The sequence below is a fragment of the Argentina silus genome, assembly GCF_951799395.1.
Source record: "Argentina silus genome assembly, chromosome: 5".
NCBI lineage: Eukaryota > Metazoa > Chordata > Actinopteri > Argentiniformes > Argentinidae > Argentina > Argentina silus.
Window position 1 is genome coordinate 9,671,786 of NC_139659.1, and position 9,652 is coordinate 9,681,437.

A 9,652-nucleotide genomic window follows, 5' to 3' on the forward strand; every position below is an offset into this window, starting at 1 on the left:
AGTGGAACTGTCTGTCTGTCTGTCTGTCTGTCTGTCTGTCTGTCTGTCTGTCTGTCTGTCTGTCTGTCTCCCCTCTCTTCCTGACACACTGACTCCCTAGCTGTCTGGTTCCTGTCACTAACTCACTGTTGAATTTGGAAGAGTCAAGGACAACTGAAAAGGACAAGAGGTTTTTCATAACTGCAGTTTTTGGACTTGTCTCCTGGGGGTCTGTATGGTCTGCAATAACTTTTCATCTCTTTTTTCTTGTGTCCATCTGTCTATCACTGTGGTCTCTCTCTCTCTCTCTCTCTCTCTCTCTCTCTCTGTCTCTCTGTCTCTCTGTCTCTCTGTCTCTCTCTTTCTGTCTCTCTTTCTCACTCTCCATTACTCTCTCTCTCTCTCTCTCTCACACACTCTCTATCTCTGTCTCCCTCTCTTGATTAGCATATGAATTAAACACAGCTAATTTGACTGCAATTAATTATCATACGTAATCAATTTAGCATAAGTAAGTGCATGTGTGAATGCGTCTCATTAACAAAGCTCAGAGAAACAGAGCGTGATGCGCATGTGTTATTTTCTATAGATACAGTAAACACAGTACCGTCTCTCCCTATACAGTACGTGCATAACACGCAGCGCTATGCCCCCCCCCCCGACCACTAGGGTCCCCCAACCTCTAGGGTCCCCTGAGTGACCTATTACAATTTTTGTTATAGCTATAGATAATGTGTTGATTGTTACTCAGACACTTCCATTTGAGCAATTCCGCTATTTATAAAATGGTTTGCAGTTTTAGAAAGTAACTGAAGACTGTGTTCTTTCGCCTTGCTTTTAAGAAGCCAGACTTTTATATTGGTCTATTCTATAATTTATATTTATCTTATTTAATGGATATGATGTATGCCTATACAGTTTCCTATTATTCCTATCATGTCTTGTTTTTATTATTGCCATTTGATGATTTGTGTGTGTGTGTGTGTGTGTGTGTGTGTGTGTGTGTGTGTGTGTGTGTTTGTCATACACCGGTTGTGTGGGGGGGAGTGGGGGGTTGCTCTGACAGTTTTTCCTTAGGGCACTATAGTAGGAGGAGCCGGCACTCAGTATGCAGTTACACTGCAGCATATGGAAGTAAATCCCTGAGCATGGTTTGGCCCGGTTGACATTCCCAGAGAATCTTGTTCGGAAATGCGCTCCCAAGTCCCCACCAGCTGTTCCTGGTTGCCTCCATATCCATCCTTATTGTCCGACTCTCACTCCTCGGGAACGATGAGATTCCCAGACCACAGCGAGTGTTGTGAGAGGTTTATAATTAGAGATAGTTATGTTTATGCATGTATCTATGGACCGTCGTGGTTCACCAATATGAAAACAGTGCTGTATTTTAATGATTGTAGTATAGTATTGCTCAGATTGTAGCGTACTGTACTGTACTACCTCACTAGGCTAAAGGCAGGCTAGCCCTGAGGTGACCTAGAGGATGCCACACTCACCTTCTCTCACCTCTCCTTAGGGAACTCCATTCAGCTTGAAATTGGCCTATAAAAGTGAGTGGTCCATTCAGTTGTGTAATGAAGAGGTCAGAGGGGATTTGAGGTAATACTAGGACCGCGCTGTGGCTTGGTGGGCTGCCAGCGTCACTAGTGGTGTGGTTATAGAGTTCTTTACCTACAGACTTTGTATGACTTTCAGATTCATTGTGTTAGCGAGCTGCCTTTGCCAAATATTATCTCTGCGATGATGTGGTTGCCAGGCATGCGTGCGTATGTTTGGGTGTTTAGTGTTTGGAGGCGGATTCCGAGTTTCTGCCTCAGTTGAATCATAATTTATTTATTGTTGTTAATAAGCTATCTCAGATATGAAAGCGCACACGCGCAGGCATCAGCTGGTCTCGCTCACATACAGGATGTAGGGAGGCTTGAGAGGAGCCAAGCACTCGTTCATTAATTAGTTCAAACACAGCTGCATTCTGTGGGATATGAGTGGCTTTTGAAGTGCCATAGAGAGAGACAGGAGGGGGCGGGACAAAGCCTAATTGTCCCTGCACATCCTCAGGGTTACAGGATGTTGGTTCTCAGTCAGTCCGAGGTCTCGCATCACCAGTAAAGATCATGTGGACGTCAGGTTACAACTGAGGGAACTTTTGGAGTTTTAATGTGATTTAAGTGTTTTTTTTAGATCTGTTGTAATGCTGTTGCCTAACATTATCTGTTGCCTTAGTTCTACACTGAGTTGCCCCAGAGCTCAGGAGTGGAGACGTGGACAGCATTCTGTGTATGGAGTGCATAGCATTTTCTCTTCCCTTGGCTCTGCCCTATCAGACTTTCTGTTACATGTTTCCAGCACTACAGCTGCCGCTGCTGCTGATGCAAGTTGCCTGCTCAATATTTTAGATATTGCTGGGGAATATCTCAAGGCTAAGACAAGTTCAGCCTGGTATTATGCTGTTTTCATTATATAGGTACACAGGTGCTTTTGGACAGACATCAATTTCAGTAATCTTCACCTAAAGCCCTAACCTTGCCAGAATGTCACAAATATCAGTATCTGATGTTCAAAACGTCAATATGTGTTTCACCAAAGATTACTCAAAAATGATTCTGATAATAATGGCATATACTATGTGTGCGTGCGTGCGTGCGTGCGTGCGTGCGTGCGTGCGCATGTGTGTGTGCGTGCGAGCGAGTGAGTGTGTGTGTGTGTGTGTGTATGTGTGTTTACTTCTATCAATTATCGTGTGGACACACAGAGCCCCTCTGCTGTATGTCTATTTCCTCACATGGATAGGTTTATGTTCTGATCAATAGAACGGAGAGAAAGGAAATCTACACTCATAGAACACTTTATTAGGAACACTGTACTAATACTGGGTAGGACCTCCCTTTGCTCTTAAAACATCCTAAATTCTTCGTGGCATTGATTCCACAAGATGTTGGAAACATTCCTGTGATATTCTGGTCCATGATGACATGATTGCATCATACATTTCCTGCAGATTTTTTAGGTGCACTTTCAAGCTGTGAATCTCCTGTTCTATCACATCCCAAAGGTGTTCTATTGGATTCAGATCCGGTGACTAGGAAGGCCACTGAAGAACACTGAACTCATTGTCATGTTCATGAAACCAGTTTGAGACGACTTTTGCTTTGTGACATGGTGCATTATCATGCTGGAAGTAGCCATTAGAAGATAGGTAAATTATGGCCATGAAGGGATGCACGTGGTCAGCAACAATACTCAAATAGGCTGTGGCATTCAAACAATGATTGATTGGTATTAACGGGCCCAAAGAGTGCCAAGAAAACATTCCCCACACCATTACACCACCTCCACCATGAGGAGGTGTTCCTAATAAAGTTCTCAGTGAGTGTATATTTGAATTATAAGCTACGTACTACATTACAGTGTGTGCCCTTGGTCAACACTGGTGTGTCTGCTTTAGTGTCGCTTCTAAAGGTGAGGAGAAATGTATTTGCTGATATGGTTATTATACGTAAAACCTCTGTTTGTTTATAGAGTAGATGAAGGGTTTATCACTTTGCAGCGTGCCAGTCCCATCTCCAAATGCCAGAGAAGAGCTGTCGCTTTGCTGTGCCTCATGGGTAGAGTTTGTGTTTTTCATCTAAAACTAATAATAACGAGGGAAGTCCTTTGAGGCTGCTTGTAATTTTCCTCTCTTCCCTTTTTCACAGTTTCTTTTTTATATGCTGCACATAAAAAGCTGTTAAAGGCCAGTCAGGGAGTAATGCCAGCTCTAATTTTCACAGTGATAGCAATTTTATTTTTGCCAAAGATGTTTTTGCCAAGGATGTTGTTACCTGTAATCGTGACCTGGTGGGATCTGTGAATACCATCAAAATTCTATCCACACATGGTAACAAGGTGAGAGGTTTTTTTTGTAAGGGTTTGGGGGGCAGAGTGGTCTTACTTGCTTTAGGTACCTCATTCAATGCCCATCTGTTATTCGACCCCAACGTTGCCCTTTAAAAGTATGCTTTGGCCCTTGTTGTGGTGAATGACTCCTCTACCCATACAGTACAGATGTCAAAAGCCAGACATTAACCCTAAACCTGAATGACTAGAACACTTGCTGCTGTTAAAAAGGGGAAAAGGGTGCAACCAGCAACCAGCCTCAAAGGGCCTCCTTTGTTAATATTTGTTTTAGATGAAGCAAGTGTTGTAGTCATTCAGGTTTAGGGTTAATGTTTCGTTTTTCACATACAGGGTCAGTGGCCCAGCAGCGCTCAGAGTAGAATTGAGTAATATTACTCTAGCTATATTTCTTCTTTATTATAGACATTGATTTTCAATCTATAGAGAACCTCAGGGAATTTTAAAGTCCATTTTGATATAATTAACTGATGCCCCAATGGTTATAACCTGGACCACTGCCGTCAGCTGAATATCATGACAAATGATGAGATAAAGTGTGAAATGTGTCACTGTACGACAAACAAGAAGGAATTGAGATGGAGGGAAAAATAAAAGAATTGATGCTTAGACATGGTCCAAACTGATGGGATTAGTTTTGAATTTTACCTTTTTGTAACTATTATTTTAACTCTGTTAGAAAGATGCAATATGATTCCCCAAAACTAGCAATATGCATTATAATTTTCTCGGTGTACAGGAAACTGGAAAATGTTTCATATAATACAGTTAGCAGTGACACCGAATTTAATGGTGCACCTGATTGTACCTAGATTCCAGAGGGGACACACTATATGAATCATTGATAGTAAGACCAACCAGCCGACACATACTGTACTGTACTGTGCAGTGCAAGCTAGTCATTACTCTTTACATTACATTACATTCATTACATTTGTTAAAGACTTATTATTCAACGTATTAATAACACTTGGGCTGGATCAAACTGTAATATGATTGATTAGAGTGGCCACAATAGCACAGTGATATGTGACCACAATGGCATAGTGGTCCGCCGTGTGTGTGTGTGTGTGTGTGTGTGTGTGTGTGTGTGTGTGTGTGTGTGTGTGTGTGTGTGTGTGTGTGTGAGAATGTGTGCGTGCGTGTGTGTGTGTGTGTGTGTGTGTGTTTGTGTGCGTGCGTGTGTGTGTGTGTGATAGAGATAAAGATGGTTTGTGACTTCATGCAGGTCTGTGACAGTGAGACAGTGAAAACCAACTGGGAGCCCACAGGAGAGTGCAGAGAAGAGCACAGCACAGCACAGCTCATCTGTCTTCATTGTGGGAGCAACAGACCACAGGGCCAGGGCAGATCGAAGAGGAGCCATTTAGACAACAATGGAGAGCCACAATATACTCTACCCTTGACACCTTGTGTGTGTGTGTGTGTGTGTGTGTGTGTGTGTGTGTGTGTGTGTGTGTGTGTGTGTGTGTGTGTGTGTGTGTGTGTGTGTGTGTGTGTGTGTGTATCTTTCTCTCTTTCTCTCTCTCTCTTTTTTTTCTGTTACCCTAATGATATAAAATCATGATGTAACAGCAAAACCTTTTAAGGACATTTTCCCAGACTGCCAAGCTGTTCCTCTAATGGATCTATATTCTATCAAAGAACGTGGTTGGCGTACAACACATTAGATTCAAGTTAAGTAAGACAGGATTGCTTTAAATAAACTGAAAGAAAATTTCTGTCATTTAAGTGTACAATTTCATTGCTCATACATGGCGCAACCATTTTCTTGATTTGAGAGTGGATTCCACCTTATGCCTTTGACTAAATTATATACTTGTTTGAGCCTAAGTTTGCTCCAAAATGAACGGTATTTTGTTGTCAATCTGTAATGTTCCAAACATGAGCTTCAGGCCATTTAGTTGTCCATTGAATTGCTGTTCAAATCGCTACCTCGATGGTCTAATATTGGAGGTGGAATTCTTCCCAGAAATGTAGTAAGTTGGGCTGTTCGATCTTCTCCTTCTTTCTTTTTCCTTTTTATCGGAGGCGGGGGAGTTATAAGGGAATATTTACGAGAATAAAATAACATGGTAAGAGTGGATGGGAGAGGATAGAAAATGGAGAAAAAGGATAGAAAATGGAGTATGTTTAACTGTTTTGCAAAAAGTAAGAGGGTCCTCTGCTCTTCAGTGTTGCATGAAGCATGCCAGTTTTGTAAATCAAATCCAATTAAATCAAACTTTATTTATAGAGTACATTTCATACACGGATGCAACACAATGCACTTTACAGGCAATGAGACAAAACATAAGAGGATAACAAGCATAACAGCCATGGGTGTTTAAAACAGTTAAAGCAGAGAACAAGTGAGGACTGTAGAGACTAATTCTTGAGACTAATGCATATGTAACGAAAATAATAATTATAATAATAATCTTCTTCTTTTTTTTTTAAGCTAAAAGAACTGAATGACTGAAAGACTAAAAGCAAGGCTAAAAAGGTATGTTTTAAAATGTCTTTTTTTTAAATGTCCACATTGTCTTTTACATTGATATCATATCATATCAATGTAAAAGAACAGTACATTTCAGTACATTTCAGTATTTATTTCAAGTTATTCCAGCGCCAATCAAAGAATAATTGAAAATGCTGTTACAGTACAATTTACAGCAAACTAAATCTCAGTGGGCAAAAGCCACAAAAAAATCCCTTATGGGGCTGACACACCGTACACCTGTTTTGCAGGAACTTTACCATGAAATGAAAGTAAATTGAGCAGAATTGAAAAGCTGCAGGTTGTTGACGTCCAAAAGTGTGTCTCTGTGTCTCAGGGTGATTGTGACATTCTCTCCCTGACCATCTGTTGGTCTATTCCCCACTCTCATCTGTATGGATAACAAGACATGCATTAGGATTACTAATACAACAGGCCTCGTATGCCTCTGTGTGTAACGATCGGCAGCATATTGCAAGGTTATTCTTATTATTCTTAGATTTTGCGTTTTGGTAAGGTTGAATGAGTAAGCAGTGAGTTGAGTGTCTTTGTGTGTATGCTGTATGTAGCTTGACCTCCATAGCTTGTTCTGGTCTTGATTGTTTCTCTCTCATTTACAGACCTATTGGGTCTCTAAATGAGTATTGTTCTTCTAGCATCCACAGTGGGGTCTGGTTATCTTTTTTATTTTATTATTGTGTTAAACCCACACTCTTATATACAGTATATATAGGTTATATACTCTATATACCGACAGTAGAACCAAACATAGTTATTAGGCTCTTTCTGTCAGAATACCCTTCAAAGAACATTTCCGCAGAGGGTTTTACATGGAAACCAAAAGGGCTTGTCCACACCGACAGCTGAAGAACTCCCTTGGAACACCGTTTTTTCTAGTGCAGTTTGAGTGCTGATGTGGAGGTGTGTTTGGGTGACTTGATCCTGTGCCTGACATATTCACCAATAACAGTTAATCCATATGACTTCCAGTAAAAGCCTGCAAGCAAAGATCTGAGGCACCAGCTCTATTCTACCACTCACTGCTTCTCCAGATGAAAGTAGAGCAGAGGTGGGGAGAGGAGACACAGGCAGAGAGTCAAACCCTGGGGATCTGACTATGGTAGTGGTGGTGCTGGTTGGAGGGATAGAGGGGGAGGGGGGTTACTTAAAGGGAGCCCTCTAAGGAGTGTGTTCCCATAAAGAGGAGGAGGAGAGAGGGGTAGGGATGAGGAGGAGGAGAGAGGGGTAGGGTTGGACTCTTGATGCTCCCTTAGGAGGAGCTGTATGGCAAAATGCTTTATCTGAAGTAGTCTTCTCCAGAGGGGAAAGGATGTCCACATGCAAATGTTGAGAGCAAGATTGATGCCAAAGCGGAGGGTTACACACAGGATGTCAAACACACACACACACACAAATTCACACATACACACACACATACACACACACACACACACAGAAACATGCCAAAAAGCTTGTGTTTGTGTAAATGGGTGTGTATTTGGAAGGTGGTACATTCACACTAAATATTTCAAAGGACCACGAGTGAAAACAAAGGAAAGATGGATATCGGAATCTGGAGCACTACTCCCGGAAGAGGCTCCTTTTCCCAGTAACAACAGAAATAAAATTGTTTGATCTCTGCCGCTTCTCTTTCATTGTATTTCCCGCTTTTTTCCTTTGTTTGGCGGGCCTGGGCTCAGTAGTGGAGCAGGCAGCTAGCCTGTGGAGGTAAACACACAGAGTAAATATGTTTGCTGACGCAACCCACAAAATGGTGGATCTCACCCGAGACCCAATCCCACAAACCAGTAATTTGTAACTGTTTCTCACACCTTCCCACTTTAATCAGTCTCATCAAAGCAGCCCCATGCCTGTTTAAACACCTCACACAAGCTTCTCTCAGTGTTACAAATTCACATTAGAAACACCAGAACACATTGTGTTACTGTGTAACTAAACCATTGAAATAGAGTCAATAATTCTCACTCTTATTATTTCTATGGCCCAACACAACAGCTGGATATCTCAATGGAGTCGTTTAGATGCAGGGCATGGGAGTGCTACAGCTGGATATAAATCCACATCTATCAAGCATGAAGCTGTTTTAACTCAATCACCTCTCTCCACACTGTGCCACCTGGATAGTTGGTAAGATTGAATCAGCCTTAGAACACACACCCATCTGCTCATCAGACTGCAGGATTCCCTAGGAAGGTAACATCTCCATGGACAAAGTAATGCGGGACTGATTAGTCAAGTGTTTGATCTGAACACTCTATGGTACAGTAAGCCTATAGCTGCTACTGTCGGTTGGTGAGGGTTTGTTCACCCCTCCATTGTGAAGCAATCTGGCTATGTAGTTTGTGGTTTGTGGTCAGCACACTACAGTGAAATTATTGAGTTAGTGTCGGGTCACTTCCTACTTCTGTCTGGTCACCACTGCTGCCTGGATCGTAGTTCCTCGGAGTCCACATCGCTAAGGACCTAACATGGTCACACCACACTCATTCAGGGATCAAGACGGTGCGTCAGTGCCTGTTTTCCCTCAGGCGGTTGTGGAAATTTGGTGTGGACTCCCAGATCCTCACAAACTTCTACAGGTGCACCACAGAGAGTATCCTGACCGGCTGTATCACCGCCTGGTATGGCAGCTGTGAGCTCCCAGCCGTTCAGGACATCATCCGGGAAGATCATCAGGATCAAGATCAGCACCCCAGCGACGCCCTGTTCTCTCTACTACTATCCGGAAAGCGGTTCCGGTAGAATCCAGACCCGCACCAACAGGAGTTTATACCCGCAGGCCATAAGACTGCTCAATTGACGCCAACACACATCCTTCACACTCACACACTAACTCATTGTTGAGTTTTTCTGCTGCTGTTCTGTGACACCTTGTTATTGTCATTGCTGTTGTTATTGTTCTTGTTTTTTCCCTCTTTTTGTATTATTATGGTATTGCGTTGTTAATTGTTATCGTTTGATTGTTGTGTTGTTCAAGAGTTGCTCCCTAAAGCATTTCAATACATGGTATCTTGTATATTACCTTGTATATTACCATTAAAATGTGGTTAATAATGATAATAATAATAAGCTTGATCAGTACTCCATGTTCCTAATAGGCAATTGTTTAATTGTGACTAGGCCTTAATGGCCCAGATAGCACTGGTTTTTGTGTTTCTGCATTATTGTGCTGTGTTGTCCACTCTTAACACAGGCCCGCTGCCTTATCAGTGGCTACGCCATAGTCTCTCTCTCTCTCACACATACACACACACACACACACACACACAGACACAGACA